Source organism: Heterocephalus glaber, unplaced genomic scaffold, assembly GCF_053883595.1.
Source record: "Heterocephalus glaber isolate CG9 unplaced genomic scaffold, H.glaber_assembly_v1.0 deba00001729, whole genome shotgun sequence".
NCBI classification, from domain to species: domain Eukaryota; kingdom Metazoa; phylum Chordata; class Mammalia; order Rodentia; family Bathyergidae; genus Heterocephalus; species Heterocephalus glaber.
Genome location: NW_028258440.1, coordinates 3278426 through 3303043, shown reverse-complemented (window position 1 = coordinate 3303043; position 24618 = coordinate 3278426). Strand labels below are relative to the sequence as shown.

The window sequence follows — 24618 nt, the reverse complement described above, 5'->3', positions numbered from 1 at the left end:
CCAGAAAAGGCACGTTTCCAGCAAGATACTCAACCATCCTGACAGAGGACAAAACTGATAGAGGAAAGAACTAGAGGAGCCAAGAGGTTCTTCACATGGCCCAAAAGGTAACTCCCGAAGAGCCTTGCCTAATCTTGACAGGAAGGAAAAAGATTAATTTTGAAGAATGTAGGTTTTATTTTGACTTAGTCTTAAACATTTAGCAGGAAAGTATAACCAAAAAATGTAGTAGTGAGTCATAATATAAAACAGAGAAAGCTATTATTGACAGTCTCCAGCCACACCTGTAACATACTGTATTTCCCCCAAAATAAGACTTAACTAGAAAATAAGCCCTAGCATGATTTTTCAGGGTGCTCACAATATAAGCCCTACTCCCAAAGTAAGCTCCAGTTAAGATCATCAGCCAGATAGATGCATTTAGTATATCCACTGTAACACACAACAGAATTGTGTATTGAATTATAAAATAATATTAATATATAATTAAGCATAAATAAATAAGATTGTTGACATTTGTCTTAGTTACTTTTCTCTCATTGCTGAGACAAAACACCTGACACCCAAAGTAAAAAGGGAAAGGATTTATTTAGCTCACAGTTTGTAGAGGTTTCTGTCCATAATCGGCTGGCTCCAAGGCAGGGTTGCAGAGCAGCAACAGTTCATGGGTGGACAGACAGTAGCAGCAACAAGAGACCTTAGCATTTTTCTGCTCCTTTTATCTTATTCAGACTGCCTAGGGCGGGTAGCTCTCACACCTCAATCCTAGTGCCCTCAGGCCTAGCACTGCAGCAATCTTCATACTTCTATCCAGCATATGTTGTAATGGATGTGTTTAATGCACTAGCGTGAAATAAACATTTTTTAAATTTGGTGCCTGTGACTTTTTGTTGCTTTTGTGCCAGAATTTGGGGTTTGGAGAATTAGGATGATGTTCCAGAAGAAGACAACATGACTGTATTTGAATGAAATATGGATTTCTCTATATGAATAAACATAGATTTTTACACATAAATGAAAAAATATATATTGCTGTACATGAAAAAATAAGACTTCCCCTGAAAATAACCCCTATTGCATCCTTTGGGGCAAAAATTAAAATAAGACCTGGCCTTATTTTCAGGGAAATACAGCTAGAGTCATGAGAGATCAAGGTTCCCTGAAACACACTAGCTCTTTCAAGAACTATGTCCTTCAATCTGTCCTAGTGCATGGCCATTGTGGGGTTTTTTTTTAATTTTTATTTTTTTGGTACATTTTAGGTACACAATATAATGACATTCATCATTGGAAATTTGCACCTTTACATAATCTCTCTTGGTTCTTATTTTTCCTGCTTCCCCTGCCCTCCTTTCAACCCCTCCATCCCTCCCTATTTACAAGGACTTTGTTTCCATTTTTCTCATTTTCTCCTATTAATACCATTCCCTTCTTTCCTTTCCCCTACCCCTCCCACTTCCCCTTTGCCCCTTTTCTTCCTATTTCAAATTATCTTTTATACCTTTTAGTCCTTGTCTACATTTTCAGTTTCTTACACTAGAGAAATTATTCGGTATTTACATGTGTGTCGTATTTATTTCACTTAAGAGCATCACCTCAATGTGCACCCATTTAGCTATAAATGTCTCTAATTTCTCATTTTTTGTGGCTGAGTAGTACTACATTTTATATAAAAACCACATTTTCTTATCTGGTCTCCAGGTGATGGGCATTTGGGCTGCTTTCAAGTTTTAGCTATTACAAACTGTGCTGCTATGAACATGGGTGCACATATATCACTGTGGTATGATTCTTTTAATTCTTTGAGGAAGATACCCAGCAGGGGAATAGCTAGATCAAATGGGACTTCCAGTCCTAGTTCTTTGAGGTATCTCCATACTGATTTCCACAGTGGTTGCACCAGTCTACACTCCCACCAGCAGTGGAGCAGGGTTCCTCTTTCCCCACAGCCCTGCCAGCATTTGTTATTGGTTGATTTCATGATAGCAGCCATTCTTTCTGGAGTGAGGTGGAATCTCAGCGTTGTTTTCATTTGCATCTCTCGAATGACCAGTGATGTTGAACATTTTTTCATGTATTTATTTGCTATTTGTAATTCTTTGTCTGAGAAATGTCTGTTCATTTCAGATGCCCACTTTCGGTTTGGGTCTTTAATTTTGGGAGGTCTGATTTTTTAAAGTTCTTTATAGACTCTACATAGTAGATCTTTGTCTGAGGAACAGCAGGTGAAGATTTTTTCCCACCTTGTGGGTTGTCTCTTCATACTGCTGGTGGTTTCTCTTGCTGTGCAGAAGCTTTTTAATAAGAAGAGATCCCACTTGTTGATTGTTTGTGCTAGTTCACGAGCAACTGAGGTTTTGTTCATAAAATCTTTTCCTACACCAATGTTTTCAAGAGTTTTTCCTAAACTCTCTTCCTGCCAGGTTTAGTGTTTCTGTTTTAATATTTAGATCTTTAATCCATTTTGATTTTAGTTTAGTGCATGGTGAGAGATATAGGTCTAGTTTTAATCTTTGGCAAGTTGAAAGCCAATTTTTCAAGCCCCATTTATTAAAAAGGCTATCTTTCCTCCAGTGAAGGTGGTGGGCTCTTTTGTCGAAGATGAGGTGTCTGAATGTCTCTGGAGAAGTTTCTGCATCTTCTAATCTGTTCCCCTGGTCCTCAGGCCTGTTTCTTTGTCAGTGCCATGCTGTTTTTATCACAGTAACTTTGTAGTATAGTTTCAAGTTAGGAGTTATGATACCCCTTGCCATGTCTCTGTTACCTAAAATTTCTTTGCCTATTCTAGGTCTCCTCTTCCTCCAAATGAATTTTTGGATTGTTTTCTCAAGGTCCACGAAGTATGCTGCTGGGATTTCAATTGGGATTGCATTAAATCTATATAGCACTTTTGGAAGTATGGCCATTTTCTCTATGTTGATCCTTCCCACCCAGGAGCAGGGGATGTCTTTCCATTTTCTGACATCATCTTCGATCTCTCTTTTCAGAGTGCTACACTTTTCAGAGAAGAGGTCTTTCATTTCTTTCGTTAGGTTGATTCCTAGGTATTTCGGGTTTTTGGATGTTATTGTGAAAGGAATTGTTTGCCCTATTTGTGTCTCAGTGAGTCAATTGTTTGTGTAGAGGAAAGCTATTGATTTTTGTGTGTTGACCTTGTATCCAGCTACTTTACTGAATTTGGTTATTAACTCTAGAAGACTTTTGGTGGAGTTCTTGGGGTCTTCTATATAGAGAATCATGTCATCTGCAAACAATGACACTTTGACTTCTTCATTTCCTACCTTTATTCATTTTATTTATTTCTCTTGTCTAATTGCTATGGCTAATGTTTCCAAAACTATATTGAACAGGAGAGGTGATAGCAGATATCCTTGTCTTGTTCCTGATTTTAGTGTGAAGGAGTTCAGTTTTTGACCATTTAGTATGATTTTGGCTGTTGGTTTTTCATAGATAGATTTTATCAGATTGAGGTAGAAATCGTCTATTCCAAATTTTTGTTGGGTTTTTATCACAAATGTATTTTGGATTTTGTCAAATGCTTTTTCTGCATCTATGGAGATAATTATATGGTTTTTGTCCTTGGCTCTATTGATATAGTGTATTACATTAGTTGATTTGCGTATATTGAACCATCCCTGCATCCCTGGGATGAATCCCACTTGATCAGGGTGTATGATCTTCTTGATGATCTTCTGCATTCTATTTTCCAGTATCTTATTAAGGATTTTTGCATCTAGTTCTCTTTTTCGATTGGGTCTTTCTCTGCTTTGGGGATCAAGGTGATGCTTGCCTCCAGGGATGAATTTGGGAATATTGCTTCCCTTTCAATTTCATTGAAGAGTTTTAACAGTAGTGGCACTAGGTCCTCCCTAAATGTCTTGTGGAAGTCAGCAGTGAAGCCATCAGGACCTGATCCCTTCTTAGTTGGTAAGTTTTTAATTACGTTTTCAATTTCATTGATTGATATTGGGTCCTTTAGAATTTTTAGGTCGTCTTCATTCAACTTTGTTAATTCATATGTATCTAGGAATCTGTCCATTTCTTCTGTGTTTTCCATCTTATTGGTGTATAGGTTCTCGAAGTAGGTATTGATGATCCTGTGGCTTTCTGCTGGGTCTGTTGTAATTTCACCCTTTTCATTCCTAATTGCATGGATTTGGGCCTTTTCTTTCCTTTTCCTGATAAGGTTGGCTAAAGGTTTGTCAATTATGTTTATTCTTTCGAAAAACCAAGTCTTGGCTTCATTGATTTTTTTGTATTGTTCTCTTGGACTCCATTGCACTGATTTCTACTCTGATCTTTATAATTTCCTCCCCTGTATGAGCTTTGGGTTTGTCCTGCTCTTCTTTTTGTAGAAGCATGAGGTTCAGCATTAGGTTGTTTAATTGGGCTCGTTCTGTTTTCCTAACATGCATATTCACTGCTATGAATTTCCCTCATAAGACTGCTTTCATTGTGTCCCATAGATTCTGATATGTTGTATTGTCATTGTCATTTAATTGAAGGAACTGTCTGATTTCTTCTTTAATTTCCTCTATGACCCATTGGTTATTCAGTAGTGTGTTGTTCAATTTCCTTGTGTTTACGAAATTTTTGTCATTTATTTTGCGACGGATCACCAATTTCATTGCACTATGGTCTAATAATATAAAAGGGATAACTTCAATTGCTTTGCACTTACTTAAACATGTTCTATGAGTGAGTATGTGGTCTATTTTGGAGATCGACCTATGTGCAGCTGAAAAGAATGTGTATTCTGATTTTGGGGTGGAAAACTCTGTAAACATCTGTTAAGTTCATTTGTTCAAGAGTTTGATTGAGTTCCAGTATTTCATTACTTATTTTTTGTCTAGTTGATCTATCTATTTGTGACAGTGGGGTGTTGAGGTCCCCCACAATTGTATTAGTGCATATATGACTTTTCATGTCCGTTAATATTTGTTTTATATAGTTGGGTGCACTAGTGTTTGGTGCATAAATATTTATGATTGTCATCTCTTCCTCTTGGATTGTTCCATTTATAAGGATGTAGTGTCCTTCTTTGTCTCCCCTAAGCAGTATTGGTTTGAAATCCACTTGATCTTCAAAGAGGATAGCTACTTCTGTTTTTCTTCAGGTTCCCGTCACATGGAGTATTGTTTTCCACCCTTTCACTTTCAGTCTATGAGTTTCTTTTTGAATTAAATATGTTTCTTGTATGCAGCATATTGTTGGATTTTGCTTCTTGACCCATTCTGCCAGTCTATTTCTTTTGATTGGTGAATTGAGACCATTAACATTGATGGTTATAACTGATATGTATTGACATATCATTGTTATTACTTTTTCTTTTTGTTGGCTTCTCCCCCTTTACATTTAATTTCTTGTCATGCCAGATGGGTTCATTCTGCTGGGCTTCCTGGGGTTGTGATCCATATTGTGTTTTCCTTGGATATTGTCTAAAATTTTTTGAAGTGCTCATTTGGTATTCATGAAGTTCCTAAGGTGCTCTTTGTCATGAAAGTATCTTATTTCTCCATCAATTTTGAAAGACAGTTTTGCAGAGTACATCAATCTGGGTTGGAGGCTGTTTTCTTTTAGGGCTTAGAATACATCACTCCAAGCTCTTCTTGCCTTGAGGGTTTGCATTGAGAAGTCTGCTGTCATTCTGATGGGCTTTCCTTTGTTTGTGATTTGTTTCCTTTCTCTCGCTGCTTGTAGAACTTTGTTCTTCTGTTGGGTTTCTGGAATCTTAACAATTATATGCCTATGTATAGATTTTTTTTGATGAAGTCTAGTTGTAGTCCTATATGCCTCATTTATCTGTATGTCAAGTTCTTTTCTCCTCCTTGGGAAGTTTTCTGCCATGACTTCCGTGAAAAGATTTTTTATGTTATCTGCTCTCTTTCCTGTTTCTTTGTTGACTCCAATCAGTCTTATATTATTCTTCTTTGCAATGTCTAGCAGCTGCTGGATTGATTTCTTGTGGTCCCTTACAATTTTGAAGCAATTTTTCTTTTCCTGGACACTAATTGCAATCGTATCTTCTATATCTGATATTCTGTTGTCACATTGGCTCCTTCTGCTGCAGACTTTCAATGTTTTTAATCTCCTGGAAATCTGTTTACATTTGTTTTATGGATTCCATTTGTTTCCTATGTTGTGATTTCATCATGTTCCTCAGCTCCTTTCTAGATCTATCAATCATGTTTTGCACTATGAGCACAATCTCTGCTTTATCTGAGAAATTATTTCTGATTCCATTTTTTCCAGATCTTTTTTTGTTGCCAGTTCAGAGAGTCCAGGTAGTTGAGTATCAGAGTGTTCCATCTCATTTCCCTTTGGGGTTGCTATAGGTGATCTGGAAGTCTGGTTTTGAGACTTATTTATGTGTCTTCTCATTTCTACAGGGGAGGATGCTCACCTCCTCTGCTCTGTGAGCAGTAGTATGGCAGCCCAGAAGGCCCTTCTGCTCCAGGAGTGATGGAACGGTTGCCCAGAAGCCCCTTCCTCTGTGCTGGGAGTGGTGGAACTGTGGCCCAGAAGCCCCTTCTTCTGGCCTGGGAGTAGTGGAAGAGTGGCCTGAAAGCCCATTCCTCTGTGCTGGGAGTGGTGGGACAGTGGCCTGGAAGCCCCTTCCTCTGCTCTGGGAACAGTGGAACGGTGGCCCAGAAGCCCCTTCCTCTGTCTGGGAGTGGTGGGACAGTGGCCCAGAGCCCCCTTCCTCTGGTCTGGGAACCACCAGTGGAATGATGGCAGGGAAGCCCCTTCCTCTGCACTTCGAGTGGTGGAATGGTGGACCAGAGGCCCCTTCCTCTGCACTGGGAGCAGTGGAAGGGTGGCCCAGAAGTCCCTTCCTCTGAGCACCATTGTGTTATATTAATACATTCAAATATCCCTCTGGTAAATATTTGGCTTCTTATATAGGTCTGCATATAGAATTCAAATCCCAATGTAACTATTGTAGCTACTAAACACTGTTATTTTTCTTGTATAAACTAACTTTCTAGGGCTGGGGATTTAGCTCAGTGGTTTTGCTGCCTGCTGCACACGTGCAAGGACCTGAGTTCCATCCCCGGTACCAAAAAAAAAAAAAGTAAACTAACTTTCTGTTGTCTACTTCAGCCTTTGTATATTGAGTTATCTGGCACCAGTCACTACAAAGGTCTCAATCCCACTAAAGTCAGGGCCAGATCCTAGGTTCTGAGCGCTCTGATAAAAATTTTAATGGCTCAGTGGTCACATGGTCTCTCTTATATGAGAACTCCAATATATAAATAAACTGCAAAATAAAGAATAGACAGTAGGAAATAGTGACATGGATCTTTGGTATACAGGAAGGGAACTGAAAGACAGAAGGAGGAGGAGGAGGGAGGGAATTGAAAGGAGATTCATAAAACCTAGATATCTTTATTTCCTGGCCATTATTATAATTAAAAATAGGAGCATCTTCCAGTGTTGTAGTGAGCACCGTGCTTTCCTGGCCCTTACTGTCCTGCACAAAGAATTGGTGGAAACAATTGATGAATGTGAAAGTTTAGGACAAAAAAGAAAAAGAAAAAGAAAAAGAAGTCCTGAAGAAGTGCTCAAGGAGAAAAGGTGCTCTGATGGAAAAATAGAAGATACAACCTGCCTGCAGGGTGGGCCACCGCAAAAACAAGAGGTCAGTGGTGGTGAGGTCAGTCACTGCTATCTTTTATATCTTCTTTCTGACATTCGATCCAGGCTGTCCCATCAAAAACCCACTTGAGTCGGGGATTTAGCTCAGTGGTTCCATCTCCTGCCTTGCAAGTGCAAGGACCCAAGTTCAATCCCCGGTACAAAAAAAACCCCACTTGATCTTGGGCTAAAAGATTGGTATCAGGTGTTGGGCTCAGCTAGTTCTTGTGTCAGAAGATTGGTGTAAGGTACGGAGCTCTGCTTAATATCATGTCAGAAGATGGGTAACGGGTGCCCGGTTCAGGAGCTGCTTCTCCGTGCCCATAGTTAAGTCTCTGCAACTGACAGGTCATGCCTAGTTGCCCCAGCCACTTTGCCTTGCCCTAGTGTTTTGCTTCAGGAGGACATTGGTTTTTTTGTTTGTTTGCTTTTTGTTTTTTCTTGCAAAACAGAGAGGAGCCTATATGCTCTTAAACTCCAGCTGTTGTACTTAGGTGAAGACCTCAGGACAAACACAGGTTAATATTAAAAGTAAAAAGGATAGCTGGGTATGATGCCACGTGCCTGTAATCCAGGCACATTAGGAGGCTGAGGCAGGAGAATCACAAGATTGAACCTAGTCTAGGCAACTTAGTAAGACCCTTTCTCAAAAAAAATTTATTTTTTTAAAAAGGACAGAATATAGCTCAGTTTAAAGGAGCTGGGTATACCATTTCACACTTTAGGAAATGAATCATGATCTTTTGGAGGGGAAGGCACTGGAGATTCAAAGTAGGGCCTGAACTACATCCTCAGCCCTTTGTAATTTTTTAATTTTTTTTTTAGACAGGATCTCACGAAGTCGCTAAGTTGCCCAGGTTGAGCTCTAACTTAGATTTTCCTTACTCACCCTCCAGAGTACCAGGCTGATAAGCATGCACTACCACACCCAACATAAAACCTGTAAAATTATTTCTGTACATTGTCTTAACTACATTCCACAAATTTTGTTTTAATTTTGTATTTTTATTGGTACATGCTGTGATACATTATGATTACAAGCATCATGGGAAGTTGGCACAGTACAAGACATTTCTTACTTCCTTTTCAAAAAATTCCTTCCCCTCCCCTCGCTGCACTTCATGGACCCCTTCATATATACAGGGACTTGGTGCATGTACATAGCACTTCACAATTCCCCCAATCTCCTTTCAATTCCCTCCCTCCCCCTCCTTCTGTCTTTCAGTTTCCTTCCTACAGTATATGTGCTGCCAAAGCAAGAACAGTTCCCTTCCTATACACCAAAGATCCATGTCACTATTTCCTACTGTCTATTCTTTATTTTGCACTTTATTTATATATTGGAGTTTTCACATAAGAGACCATGCGATACTTAAGCTTATCTGATTTATGGCACATAATGTTATGTTCTCAAGGTACATCTATTTTCTTACAAATGACTCCTTTAGCCTTTATGGCACAGTAATACTCCATTGTGTATAAATATCACATTTTCTTTATCCATTCATTTGTTGATGGACATTTAGGCTGTCCCCAACATTTAACTATTATGAATTGTGAAACTATAAATATGGGTATGCATGTATCAGTGTAATATAATGCCTTTAATTGTTGGGGGAAAACACCTAGAAGGGGAATAGCTGGGTCAAACAGAATTTCTACTTTTAATTTTTCGAGGAATTTCCATACTGATTTCCATGGTGGCTGTACTACTTTACATTTCCAACAACAATATAAAAGGATTCTTTTTGCCCTGCTGCCCGAGCAAAATTTGTTATTATTTGATTTCCTGATAATAGCCATTCTTTCTAGAGTGAGATGGAATTTCAGTGTTTTAGCTTGCGTTTCTCAAATACCAGCAATGTTGAATATTTTTTCATGTATTTAGTGGCCATTTGTACTTCTTCATGTGAGAAGTATCTACTCATTTCAGTGGCCATATTTTTATTGGGTCATTTATTTTAGGGGGTCCAATTTTTTGAATTCTTTACATATTCCAGATATTAGTCCTTTGTCTAATGAGTAACTGGCAAAAATACAAATTTTGATGTTATTTTAATTTCATCTTATTCAAGATATTTTCTAGTTTCTTTTATGAGTTCATGCTTGACTCATCATGCATTTGGAAATATATTGTATAATTCCCAAATAGTTATTGTTATCTCAGATTTCTTTCTTCTGTTAGTGTTTGCTTTATTTGCATGTATACATTGCATAATTTTAATCTTTAGATTTACTGAGGCTTGTTTTTGGTCCATCCTGTGTTCTACCATAGAGAATGAACTATGTGTGCTTGGAAAGAGTGTGTATTCCACAAGCTTTGTATGGAGGGCTTTATCTGTCAGGTCAAGTTCAGGGTTCTTGTTCAAGCGTTCTATATCCATGTTGATTTTCTTTCTAGTTGTTCTATCACTTATTGAGAATGGGATATTAAAATGCTGTACTATTATTTTTGAATTGTCTATTCCACCTTTAAATTCTTTTTTGCTTCATGTAATTTGAGGCTTTAAGTATATATAGGTATGTACACATTTTTCTTTGTTATATTTCATAATATTTGTCTTTTTAGTGCATATTCATAATACAGAATATCAAGATTCTTTTTGGTCTATTGGTGCATGCAAAGAACATATTTTGGTTATTTTCAATTCAGTACCCATTTTCCTGTTCCTCCTTCCTCTCTAAAACTTACCTTCTAGTTCTCTGTCATCTTCCCATTTATTTATTGTTTTAATTTCTCTTCTCATCTAAGAGAAAACATGCGATATTAAACTTTGAGTCTGGGTTATTTCTCTTAACACAGTGATCTCCATTCCCATCCATTTTCCTGCAATTTGATGTTTCTTGTCTTCCAGCCCCATCATAAATCTTTCTTCTGGTATTAATGTTTCCCCTGCAGCTCTGCTACAGTTATTATTGCTATGGTACGCTTTTTTCTACTCTTTTACTTTCATCTCATTTGTGTCTTGAATTTATGATGTGTCTGCTACAGATAGCATGTACTCGGATCTCATTCCTTTTAATCAGCTTTATTATCACTGTCTTTTAATTTGAGTGTTTAAACCGTAAAATTTAATATAGTCATCGATATATTTGGCTTTAAATTTGGCATTGTTACCTACTTGTTTTCTATATGCCTCCTATCTTTTGTTCCTGTTCCACCTTCACTGAATTTCTACCCCCATCATTCTACTGGGAGATCAAACCCAAGTGCTCAAGCATGCTAGGTAAGCATTCTGTCTCTGGGCATACATAGCTGGCCCTTTTCATTTTGCTTTGAGAGAGTCTCACTAAGTTGCCCAGGCTGCTCTTGAACTTGAATCCTGCTGTTTCAGCCTCTTATATGGCTCAGATTACAGGTGTGCATCAAGGCACTGAGCTCACAGAATGCTTTTGTGTTGACTATTTTTTAATTTTTTCTAAATATTTGTATGTACATTTTAAATTTCTTTTTGAATTTTAAATTATATTTTTGAGCTATTTCCTCAGTGACTATTCTAAAAGTTAATTTTAACTTGTCAAAATATATATCTGCTGGTTACTAATTTACTTCCACTAAAATGTAGAAACATTGCTCATTTATAGTTACACATCCTCTCTAATGTTATGTTATTATCATATAAATTACATCTTAATGTTATACAGCTAACAACACAGTGTTAATGTAACTGTATTGTGACAAAACAACAATAATTATTACTTTATGTAATCTTTTGTTTTCTAAACAATATAAGAAAATGAGAAAAATGTAGTTTTTATTTTAACCCAGCTATTCACCATTTCTTCCGCTCTTCATTTCTCCTTATGGATTCAAGTCACCATCTAGAGCCATTTCTGATTAGCCTGAGAGACTTCCTATCATTTCTTGTACTCAGAGTCAGTTGGCAAGGAATTCTCAGTCTTTATTTAGGAAAATCTTTTCACTTTGTCAGGACCTCCCTATAGATAACAGCTGGGAAGAAGGCAGATGGGATCAGCTACAAAGCAACAGGTTTCCATCTCCTACCTAAAAAGTTTAACACTGTCATATATTTTCACCTAATTTCCAGAGACAGAGTTTGTCTTAAGCCAGTTTTGTAGTTGCTCTTTGTAGAGATGATTGTTCCATTATCCTCACTTGGCCATGGGTGAAAGTGTCTTTTTTTAAACTTACCCTCTTATATTTTATGAAATCAAACCTTGAAAAGTATTTTATGAATATCAATCATTATATTCCTTATTCAGGATTACAATAGGTTTGTTAATCCTTTGGGGATGATATAATAGTTTACACTAAATTGTTTATTCATTCATTTTATTTTTTTGAGACAAGGTGGCACTATGTAGTTCAGACTGACCTAGAACTCACTATGCAGTCCAGGCTGGCCTCAAACTCATGGTGATCCTCCTGCCTCAGTCTCCCAAGTGCTGGAATTACAGGGATAAGCCACCATATCCAGCTCTACACTGAGTAATTTAGAAACAATACATGCTTGTAGTTCACAAAGGGGGTACAATCCTATGTTCTGAAATGTTTTTGTTCCCCACAAAACTTCCTGGTGAAACCCAATGGTATTAAAAGGTAAAACCTCTGGGAGGTTATTAGGTAATGAGGGCCTGTACCCTTATAAATGGGATAGTGCCCTTCTAAGAGACCAGAAGGAGTTTGTCTTCCACTTCCCCCATGTGAAGACACACCTAGAAGGCAACATTTGTGGCAGAAAGCGTGAACCTCGTCACGTACTGAGTGTCATGGTGTGATTCTGCTTGACTTGCAAGCTCACAGAACTGTGAGCAGACCTTCCTATTGCTTATGAGTTAGCCAATCAAAGTATTTTGTTATCACATCAGAAATGCATTAGGATTACTTTAATATATATAATTGGCCTTTTCAGAGAACCTGTTTGGAATTCATTTGTTATTACGTTTACATTTTTGGCTTTCTACTCCTTTGACTTCACTCTTTTTTTAAATTAATTTTATTGGTACATTTAAGGTATACAATATAATTACATTCATTATTGGAAATTTGCACCTTTACATAATCTCTATTGGTTCTTATTTTTTCCCCATTCCCCTGCCCTCCCTTCAACCCCTCTATCCCTCCCTATTTACAGAGACTTTGTTTCCACTTTTTCATATTAATTCCATTCCCTTTTTTTCTTTCCCTTGCTACTCCCACTTCCCCTTCACCCCTTTTCTTCCCATTTCACATTCTTTATTATACCTTTTTGTCCTTATTTACATTTTCAATTTCTCACACGAGGGAAACTATTCAGTATTTACACATGCGTGTCTTATTTATTTCACTTAAGACTATCAACTCAATGTGTGTCCATTTATCTATGTCTCTAATTTCTCATTTTTTATGGCTGAGTAGTACTCCACTCTATTAAAAAAACACATTTTCCTTATCCAGTCTCCAGTTGAAAGGCAGTTGGGCTGCTTGCAAGTTTTAGCTATTACAAATTGTACTACTATGAACATAGGTGCACATATATCACTGTGATATGATATTTTTAATTCTTTGGCGAAGATACAAAGCAGGGGAATAGCTGGGTCAAATGGGATTTCCAGTCCTAGTTCTTTGAGGTATCTCTATACTGATTTCCACAGTGGTTGCACCAGTCTACACTCCCACAAGCAGTAGAGCAATGTTCCTCTTTCCCCACAGCCCCGCCAGCATTTGTTATTGGTTGATTTCATGATAGCAGCCATTCTTTCTGGGCTGAGGTGGAATCTCGGCGTTGTTTTCATTTGCATCTCTCGAATGACCATTGATGTTGAACATTTTTTCATATGTTTATTTGCCATTTCTAATTCCTTGTCTGAGAAGTGTCTGTTCCTTTCAGATGCCGATTTTTGGATTGGGTCTTTAACTTTGGGAGGTCTGATTTTTTAAAGTTCTTTATAGATTCGAGATAGTAGACCTTTGTCTGAGGAACAGCAGGTGAAGATTTTTTCCCACATTGTAGGTTGTCTCTTAACTCTGTTGGTGGTTTCTCTTGCACTGCAGAAGCTTTTTAATAAGATGACATCCCAGTTGTTGATTCCTTGTGCTAGTTCCCATGCTACTGAGGTTTTGTTCATGAAGTCTTTTCCTATGCCAATGTCTTCAAGAGTTCTACCTAACTTATTTTCCAGCAAGTTTACTGTTTCTGTCTTAATATTTAGACTTCTAATCCACTTCGATCTTAATTTAGTGCATGGTGATAGATATGGGTCTAGTTTTAATCTTTGGCAGGTTGAAATGCAGTTTTTCCAACATCATTTATTACAGAGGATATCTTTCCTCCAATGAGGGTGGTTGACTCCATTGTCAAAGATGAGGTGGCTGAGTATGTTTGGAGTTGTTTCTGCATCTTCTAATCTATTCCACTGATGCTCGAGTCTGTTTTTATGCCAGTACCATGCTGCTTTTATCACAGTAGCTTTGTAGTATAGTTTCAAGTTGGGAATTGTGATACCCCCAGACATGTCTCTGTTGTTTAACATTGCGTTTGCTATTCTAGGTCTCTTGTGCAGAAGATTTTAGTAAGAAGAGGTCCCACTTGTTGATTGTTTGTGCTAGATCATGACAACTGAGGTTTTGTTCATAAAAATCTTTTCCTACACCAATGTCTTCAAGAGTTCTACCTAATCTCTGTTTCAGCTGGTTCAGTGTTTCTGTATTAATATTTAGATCTTTAATACATTTCGATTTTAGTGTAGTGCATGGGGACAGATAGAGGTCAAGTTTTAATGTTTGGCAAGCTGAAACTCAATCTTTCCAGCACCATTTATTAATGAGGCTATCTTTCCTCCAGTGAGAGTGTTTGGCTCCTTTGTCGATGATGAGGTGGCTGAGTGTGTATAGAGTTGTTTCTGCATCTTTTAATCTGTTCCACTGGTCCTCAGGTCTGTTTCTTTGACAGTACCATGCTGTTTTTATCACAGTGGCTTTGTAGTATAGTTTCAAGTTGGGGGTTATGATACCCTTTGCCATGGCTCTGTTGACTAGAGTTGCTTTTCCTATTCTAGGTCTCTTGTTGTTGCAAATGAATTTTTGGATTTTTTTCTCAGGGTCCGTGAAGTATGCTGCTGGGATTTCAATTGGGATTGCATTGAATCTATATAGCACTTTTGGAAGTATGGCCATTTTCATTATGCTGATCCTTCCTACCCAGGAACAAGCAATGTCTTTCCATTTTCTGATATCATCTTCAGTCTCTCTTTTCAGAGTGCTATACTTTTCAGAGAAGAGGTCTTTGATTTCTTTGGTTAGGTTGATTCCTAGGTATTTCAGTTTCCTGGACACTATTGTTAAAGGAATTGTTTGCCCTATTTCTGTCTCAGTGAGTCTGTTGTTTATGTAGAGGAAAGCTATTGATTTTTGTTTGTTGACCGCGTATCCAGCTACTTTACTGAATTTTGTTATTAAGTCTAGAAGACTTTTGGTGAAGTTCTTGTGGTTGTGTATATAGAGTATCATGTCATCTGCAAAAATGGCAATTTGATTTCTTCATTTCCTATCTTTATTCCTTTTATTTCTTTCTCTTGTCTAATTGCTGTGACTAATGTTTCCAAAACTATACTGAACAGGAGTGGTGATAGTGGACATCCTTGTCTTGTTCCTTATTTTAGTGTGAAGGATTTCAGTTTTTGACTATTTAGCATGATATTGGCTGTTGGCTTTTCATAGATGGCTTTTATCAGATTGAGGTAGAGATCGTCTATTCCAATGTTTTGTAGGGCTTTTATCATAAATGTATGTTGGACTTTGTCAAATGCTTTTTCTACATCTACTGAGATGATCATATGGTTTTTGTCTTTGGCTCTATTGATATAGTGTATTACATTGATTGATTTGTGTATGTTGACCCATCCCTGCATCCCTGGGATGAATCCCACTTGGTCAGGGTGTATGATCTTCTTGGTGATCTTCTGCATTCTATTTGCCAGTATCTTATTAAGGATTTTTGCATCTAGTTCTCTTTTTCGGTTGGGTCTTTCTCTGCTTTGGGGATCAAGGTGATGCTTGCTTCCAGGATTGAATTTGGGAATATTACTTCCCTTTCAATTTCAGTGAAGACTTTAAACAGTGGTAGCAGGAGTTTCTCTCTAAATGTCTTGTAGAATTCAGCAGTAATGCCATCAGAACCTGGGGTTTTCTTAGTTGGTAAGTTTTTAATTATGTTTTCAATTTCATTGATTGATATTGAGTCCTTTAGAATTTTTAAGTCTTCTTTGCTCAACTTTGGTAATTCATAAGTATCTAGGAATCTGTCCATTTCTTCTGTGTTTTCCATCTTATTGGCGTATAGGTTCTTGAAGTAGGTATTGATGATCCTCTGGATTTCTGCTAGGTATGTTGTAATTTCACCCTTTTCATTCCTAATTGCATGGATTTGGTCCTTTTCTTTCCTTTTTTTGATAAGTTTGGCTAAAGTTTTGTCAATTATGTTTATTCTTTTGAAGAACCAACTCTTGGCTTCATTGATTTTTTTGTATTGTTTTCTTAGTCTCCATTGCATTGATTTCTGCCCTGATCTTTATAATTTCCTCCTTTCTATGAGCTTCAGGTTTGTCCTGCTCTTCTTTTTGTAGAAGCTTGAGATTCAGCAGCAGGTTGTTTAATTGCACTCGCTCTGTTTTCCTAATATGAGTATTCAGTGCCATGAATTTCCCTTGTAAGGCTGCTTTCATTGCGCCCCAATAGATTCCGATATCTTGTATTGTCTTTGTCATTTATTTGAAGGAGCTGTCTGATTTCTCCTTTAATTTCCATGTGACCCATTGGTTATTCAGAAGTGTTGTTCAATTTCCATGTGTTTATGAAAATCTTGAGGTTTCTTTTACTATTGATCTCCAATTTCATCGCACTATGGCCTGATAATATACAGGGGATAATTTCAGTTCCTTTGCACTTACTTAAACATGTTCTATGAGTATGTAGCCCATTTTGGAGAATGACCCATGTGCAGCTGAAAAAAATGTGCATTCTGCTTTTGTGGGGTGGAGTACTCTGTAAACATGTTAAGTTCATTTGTTCAAGAGTTCCATTGAATTCTAGTATTTGCTTGCTTATTTTGTGTCTAGTTGATCTATTTGTGACAGTGGGGTGTTGAGGTCTCCCACTACTATTGTATTAGTGGTTATTTGATTTTTCATGTCTGTTAGTATTTGTTTTATATAGTTGGGTGCACTAGTGTTCAGTGCATATATATTTATGATTGTCATCTCTTCGTCTTGGCTTGTTCCCTTTACAAGGATGTAGTGTCCTACTTTGTCTCTCTTAATCAATGATGGTTTGAAATCCACTTGATTTGCAAAGAGGATTGCTACTCCTCCTTTTTTCTGGTTCCTGTCACATGGACTATTATTTTCCACCCTTTAACTTTCAGTCTATGAGTTTCCTTTTGAATTAAGTGTGTTTCTTGTACGTAGCATATTGTTGGATCTTGCTTCTTGACCCATTCTTCCAGTCTAATTCTTTTTATTGGTGAGTTGAGACCATTAACATTGATGGTTATAACTGATACGTATTGACTTATCATCCCCTGCTCAGGAAGTTTTCTGCCATCACTTCTGTGAACAGTTTTTTATGCTGTCTGCTCTCTCTCCTGTTTCTTCATTGACTGCAATCAGTCTTACGTTATTCTTCTTTGCATTGTCTAGCAGCTGCTGGATTGATTTCTCGTGGTCCCTTACAATTTTAAAGCAATTTTTCTTTTCCTGGTCACTAATTGCAATCTTATCTTCTATATCTGAAATTCTGTCCTCACATTGGCTCATCCTGCTGTGTAGACTTTCAATGGAGTTTTTAATCTCCTAAATCTGTTTGCATCTGTTTTATGGATTCCATTTTTTACAATTTTGGGATTCCATCATGTTCCTCAGCTCCTCTATTTTTCTATCTGTGTCTTCTCTAGATTAATCATACCTTGCACTATGGACACAATCTCTGTTGTTACCTGAGAAATTATTTCTGATTTCATTTTTTTCCAGATCCTCTTCCATTGCTAGTTCATGGAGTCCAGGTTGTTGAGTATCAGATTGTTCCATCTCATTTCCCTTTGGGGTTGCTGTAGGTAATCTTGAAGTCCAGTTTTGAGACTTTTTTTCGTGTCCTCTCATTTCAACAGGGGAGGGAGGGATGTGTGCTGCTGGCACCTACCCAGCTCACCTCCTAGGCACTGGGGGTGGTGTTTCAGTGGCCAGGCAGGTTCACCTCCTCTGAGCTTGGGGCTGCTCTGCTCGTTGGCGCTGGAGGTGGTATGTTGGTGTGGAAGGTTCAACTCCTCTGTGCTGGGGGCAGCTCTGCTCCTCCTTTTATGACCCCACAGTGAAAAGCGAGACATTGGAGTGACTTCACTTTTTAAAAGTTTTTTAAAAGTTTGATTTGAGGATTCACACTTACAATTTCCGACAGAAAAATTTCATTATATGGACCTAGAATGCTGAGTAGAATTGCATAAAATGAAGGTACAACTGCATAAGCAAGGAAGAGTGAAAATGTAATTTCTGAGAAATCAACCTTTCTGAGGAGGGTGGTGCTTTGGCATCTTGGTAAAGTTTGGCCTGAGAAACAAAAGCAAAATCACAGCCAACTGATGTTTTGGCACCATGATAGTTAAAATGCTAGGAACCTAGGTTTCCTGGTGCCTCTGTCTCCAGGTAGGCTTTGTAACTTTGTGGGTTTTGGGTTTTGTGTCATTGTTGTTTTGGGGTTTTGTTTTTGGTTTTTTGACAGGAAAAAGCCACTGTGACCAATACTGGTTTACACACGTGAAGCACTACTGCCATCATGCGGAAAGAGTTTCAGAATATGGGGCAGCATTACAGCTCCTCCCCCAAGAGCTGGTGAGGAAGGGCTTACCCGTAGGCAGTTAGAGGAGGCTTAGACTCCAGGCTGCACCTTTTTGCCTTCTTCTAAGGCTCCAAGAGAGATGTGTACCCTGTAAAGCCTAGAGCCTGCGTGGTGAAGAGCCTGGAGTGGACCAGCAGCTGCCAGGAGCCACCATCACAGGATGTCATGGGGCGGGCCCTCGGTTCCTCCCAGTGTGGACCTGTCCAGAGCCCATTCAGACAAAAACAGGCCCTGGGGACCTTTAGCTCCATTCTTCCCCCTGAAGAAAAGAGTTAGCAAGCCTTTATGTGTCGCCACCGTGCTACTGGGCTTTAGGTTCCTCCTAGATTCTGTCAGAGTATAATCTACAAACCTGTTCTGGATGATATTTATGAGCACTTAGTGGGTGGCTATGATCTCAGATCAAACAAAACTTCCGAAGAGGAAAGACCTATCTCGTGCAAAGTCACAAGAGAGTAAAGCATAGAACTATTTTCTCTCAGCTTTGCCAAAGAAAATCAAATTACTTGAAGCTTGGGACTAAAAGATGCTGAACTAATCAGTATTCTTTTTTGCTTTGGCTCCCTTTTGCTTTGGCCTGCAAATTTCTGTCCCAACGGGAGGAACAGGTGGCAGGTGCTTCTAGGAGCCAGGCTTTGAATGGGTCCCTCCGATCCTATCCACCCTGGAAGGAACCGAGGCCCCGCCCCACGTCTTCCTGTGATGGCGGTTCCTAGCAGCGGCTGGTACACCCCAGACCCCTCACTACCCAGGTAGCCCCAGTGTCCAGGTCTTTCTTGGGGGCTTAGAGGAGGCAAGGAGTCCTCGCCTAGAGTCCTAGCCTCTTGCGTCTCACTTTGGGGGAGATCTTCACGCAACAGCTAGGCCTCATAGGAATGGAGTTTTAATGGCGGTCGATGTGCTGAAACTCTCTCCGCACGATGGCAGTAGTGCTCCGCATATCAGCGTAAGTGCTGTTCTCCAGTGCTATTGTCTTCCCCTTCCTATCTGAAAAAAAACAACACCTAGAGAAATAGGCACCAGGAACTATGGCTGCCTTGCATTTTGTTTTTTTCTTTCTGAAGAAAAGCCCTTGCTGTGTAATCCAGACTGGCCTAGAACTCACTGTGTAGCCCAGGCTGGCCTTGAACTCACAGTGATCTTCCTGCCTCAGCCTCCCAAATACTGGGATTACCTAGCACCACTAGGCTAGGCTACATTACATTTTATCTGGTATCCTCATTGCATTTTATCCAGCACGGTGCTGCAAGCTCACTCTGCTGTGATTTTGCTTTTGTTTGGGCCAAAAGAGACAAAGCACTAAACACTGTAGCTATATTGCACTTAGGTCAACTTGCAAAACCTTGCTCTACTCTTAGACTCCTGCTTTTGCTACCCATTTGATATTAAAGGTAGATCTGATGAGCAAGACCCTCTGTTTTATCCCCAGAAATGAAAGAAGGTAAGCAGGATAAGCTACCCACCCTCAGCAAGCAACTTTTAAAGAGCTGAATTTCCACACAACCAAGTCTTCCCATTATTATTGTTCTTCACGCAGCATTGTATCTCAAGTGTTTCCTCATGCTATCAAATTGTGTTGACATATTGCGGGCCAAACCTCAGGAATCCATGCCTAGGAAGGAAAAGAAAATGCTTACATCCTAGGCTCGAGGCTACTTGGTTCTCATCTGGACTCTCTCCCTGTGACTGCTAATGACCTAAGTACTGGTCCTTGTGTGCTCTGAGAGGCTGATTTTAAGTGAAGCTTTAAGAGGATGGTCTGGGTAGCTCTCAAGACTGAAGGCTACACAGTGTCTCACCTGGAGTGACACAAAGACTGTCACTAATGCACTGTAAATTCCAATCGGAGATCACACTGGCATCATGGATTCATCCTTTAACAATGGAGTGCAAGCATTTTTCCACAGTAAGTGTCCTATCCCTGGTGCCCAGGGCTGTACTGTGTATGTGGGTTAATTTTTCCAACAGGGACAGCTCTTACATTCTCTCCTTCATAACTCGGACATGGAACTTCAAAAGGATTCCGAAAACAGCCACACGCTCATTAAGAGACAGGCACCATCATAAAACTCTAACACTGATTACCTTTTATATGTCAACTCCCATTGTTTCAATACATAGAAGACAAAGTTCTAAGACAGTGAAACAATACAATACATTTGCATTTAAACTCTATCTCATTATTCATTGGACTTTAGAATAGATATTTTCACTTCTGATTCCCAGGAAGGTTTTCACATTGTCGTAAGGAGAGTGTCTCAAAATAAAAAAAAATAAAGAGCTGGGGATATAGCTTATTGGAAAGGGTTTCGGTTCTATCTCTATTACTGTAAAAAAAAAAAAAAGTTTTATCTCAAATTCTGGTCCTAAGTTTTTTATTTTTTGGTCCTTTTGTTTGTTTGTTTGGTTTGGTTAATTGGTTTGGTTTTATGAGTCAGAGTCTCTCTATGTACTCCAGGCTCGCTTTAAACTATGTAGCCAAGCCTGGCCTCAACCTTGTGGTGACCCTCGTGGCTGAGCCTCAGGAGTGATCTTAGAATTTTATCTTTTAAAAAGTCACAAAGAGAGAAGGCAAACTTCAGATAGACCTGTTGAAAACTGTCGTGTCTCAAATACAGACACCCTGATGTGTGCCCGAGAAAACTTAAAGATGGGTACTGTACAGTCATATTCTTCGATTAACGTCCACTTATATAGGTAGGAATAAAAGTAAAGATATACGAGCTCGCCTTAAACTGTCAGGTTCATACACATACTCAAAACACTGTCCATGATCGCAAATACACAGCTTTTAAAACTTTGTATATGGATACAGTTGCATGTATATACACCTGCCTCAGCTACTCATTTGTCCAGCTGTAACTATGCACATCTTTCACTTTACATAGCCTTCAGACCCACCTAACACCGCCACTGGCATATATTCACATCCATAGACATTTTTAGTGCTACATAGTTTTCATTTCACTCTGGATGTTTAACAAATTACAAAGTAGACATCATATGGCAAGCCAATCCCACTGAGAAGAAACAACCACTATTAAAATACCTGTGACCAGGCATGCTGTCCTATAGCTATAGGCCCAGCACTCTGGGAGGCTGAGGCAGGACGGTCACAACTTTAAGCCCATCCCAGGCAACTTAGCAAGAAACTGTCTCAAAATAAATGAAATGAAAAAAGTCTGAAGATGTAGTTCAGTGTGAAGATCTTGGGTTCAGTTCTCATTACAGGAAGAAAAAAAGTCTGTGCCATATATGCTAAATTTTTTCCTTCTATATTATATATTTATCATATGTAGTTTTATAAAGCAGAGTTCAAATTCTCACACACTATACTTTTTAATGCAAATATTTTTACTTACAATATACTTGAAATATAATTAATATTTGATGGTGTAGTATACTGACATGTTTAAAAAATATTGCCACTTGCTGGGCGTGGTGGCACCCGCCTGTGATCCCAGCACATGGCAGGCTGAGGCAGGAGGATCTCTGTGAGTTTGAGGCCAGCCGACTATATAGGAGTTCAAGGCCAGTCTGATATAGTGAAACCCTGTCTCAAAAAAAAAAAAATCGCCACTTGAAACCGGCCATGGTGGCCCACACCTGTGATCCCAGCACTCTGGAGGCTGAAGCACAAGGACTGCCATGAGTTCAAAGCCAGCCTGGGCTACATAGTGAGTACAAGGCCAGCCAGAATTATAGAGCGAGACTGTGTCTCCAAAAAACATATTAGTCACTTGTTAAAATTATGGTAAAGTCCATGTAACATAAGATTACCCATTTTATGGAAACAAAATCTTTGTAAATAGGGAGGGAGGGAGGGCTGAGCAAGGGTGAAAAATAAGAACCAAGAGAGATTATGCAAAGGTGCAAATTTCCAATGATGAATGTCATTATATTGTATACCTAAAATGTACCAATTATTAGAATGAATAATCGATAATGCAAAATAGGAAGAAAAGGTCCAAAGGGGTAGGGGTAGTGGGAGGGACAGGGGAAAGGAAAGAAGGGAAAGGAAAAATGATGAGAAATGGAAAAAATGTAAATAAAGTCTTTGTAAATAGGGAAGGGTGGAGGGGGTGAAGGGAGGGCTAGGAATGGGGAAAAAATAAGAACCAAGATGCATCATGTAAAGGTACAAGCTCCCATTGAGAAATGTAAATGTGCTGTATACCTAAAATGTACCAATAAAAGAATTTAAGTAATAAAAAAAAAAGATTACCCATTTTACTGTGTGCAATTTAGTGGCATTCACTACATTCACAATGCCGTGCCAATTTTACGTCTGTGTAGTTCCACACAATTTTAATTCCCACCAAAGAAAGCCCTGGGCCACTACTCCATTTATGCAAAAATGGTCACTGGGATGATAATATGGATTGCAATGAATCTGCAGATCCCTTTGGGTAGTATTGCCATATTGACAGTCTTCCAGATTCTGAACACAGGTTGCCTTTTAATTTAATAAGGATATTTTCAGCAATATTTTGTCACTTTCACTACACTAGCCTTTTATCTCTTTAGTGGTACATAGTTTTAAGTCTGTTATTTATTTTGATGCTGTTGTAAATGACTTCTTAATTTTCTTTTTAGATTGTTCTGAGTGTTGAGATTATAGGCATGAGCCACCAGACTTAGCTCTGCAAGTAATCTTTACAAGTTCCTTTTCTGTTCTACAAGGTTTGCTGCATAGGTTTGATGGGATTTTTGTGAATTTTTAAGGATTGCTGTGTATGAGATGATGGCATTAACAATGATCATTTTCCTTCTTTCTTCCAGTGTGGGTGCCTTCTCTCTGTTTCTTGCCTGAATACCTTGGCAAGAACTTCTAGTACAAATTCAATACAACGGTTCAAAATGGGCATTTTTTTCCTTGTTCATGATCTTAGAACAAAGCTTTCAGTCTTTCACCCTCAAGTAAACTACCAGCTGTAGGTTATCATAAATGTCTCTTGCTTATTGAAAAAATGCCCTTGTAAATCATAGTTCATTGCTTTTGGTTTCTTTCCTGGAGAGATGTAGTGATGGAGTCTCTTATTCTGCCTTTCTCACTGGCATCACTTTTGGCACTTGCTTTGTATTTCTAGGAGCAGTTGTGCTTCTTTACAATGCACCTGCCAGAACAATAGGAAAACATTATGTGAGGTCACAGGTAACACCATCTCCAACAGACAAGCCTCTTCACCTGTGGGTTGATCTCCAATCCTTTTAACTGGTCTTGGTCCTCCACTTTTTATGCAGAGCTGATGCCCTCCAGATAATAGGGCGCCTCTGAGACCTTTAGCAAATATACGTGCTGCTACTGTATACCACCTGGAAGTGAACTGTTCTTGCTCTTTTCACACCTACCAACTAAGGATCCGTGCAGCACTGCACAGTGACATCAATTGAAGGTCTTTTATTTTTTGGTGCTACTGTGGATTACACTCAGGTACATTTCGAGCCTGGCCTACAAACTTCTGGTTTTGTATATGTTGTTGTTTTTATTGGTTTGACTCCCTCTGTAGTCGAGTCTGGCCCTGAACTCCCTATGTAGCTCAGGCTGACATGGAATTCATGATTCTCCAGCCTTAGTGCAGGGTTTAGATAGTACACCACCATGCCAGCCTTCCACCAACAAATGCTTCCTACAAAGGATAGGAAGAGCCGCCAGGAGCCCCAGGATCCTGCATTTGCCTCTGAGCTGATGCTTCCACCCTGGGAGGAACCCAGGCCCAGCCCCACGATTTCCAGTGATGGCACCTCTGGGGAGCTGCTGATCCATGCCAGACCCCTCATCACCCAGGTTCTACACCGAGGTAACGCTGGTGTCCAGATCTCTCCTAGGGTCTTAAGGAGAAAGCAGGAAGGCCTTTCCTGGAGTCAAGCCTCTTTAACAGCTGGGCCTGATGGGAAGGAAGCTGTCATAGGGCCTGATCTACTGAAACTCTCTCCGCACGATGGCAGTAGAGTTCTGCATAGAGGCACAAGCGTTGTCCTCCAGTGATCTTCTCCCGCCCTTCGTGTCTGAAAAAACGCCACTCAGAGACAGAGGTTCCAGGAAACAGGGCTGCCTAAAATTTGGTCCAGTTGGTGCTAGGAGCTCACTCTGTTGTGATTTTTTTTTCTTTTGTTTTCCTTATAAAACCCCACAAAGACTGAAATCCACA

At 39.1% G+C, this 24618-nt stretch overlaps 1 long non-coding RNA gene across 7 annotated transcripts in view; it reads right to left on the bottom strand.

The window, feature by feature from the left end:
• Positions 1 to 569: 569 nt before the first annotated feature.
• LOC101707895 (uncharacterized) overlaps positions 570 to 24618 on the bottom strand; it is a 137449-nt gene continuing 113400 nt past the window's right edge. For 5 of the 7 annotated variants that reach the window (XR_015446822.1, XR_015446821.1, XR_015446818.1 and 2 more), the window contains one exon: positions 570 to 23583. This is a non-coding gene — a long non-coding RNA (uncharacterized LOC101707895). The remainder of the gene's footprint in view (positions 23584 to 24618) is intronic. The other 2 variants (XR_015446819.1, XR_002387905.2) reach the window with 2 other exon arrangements.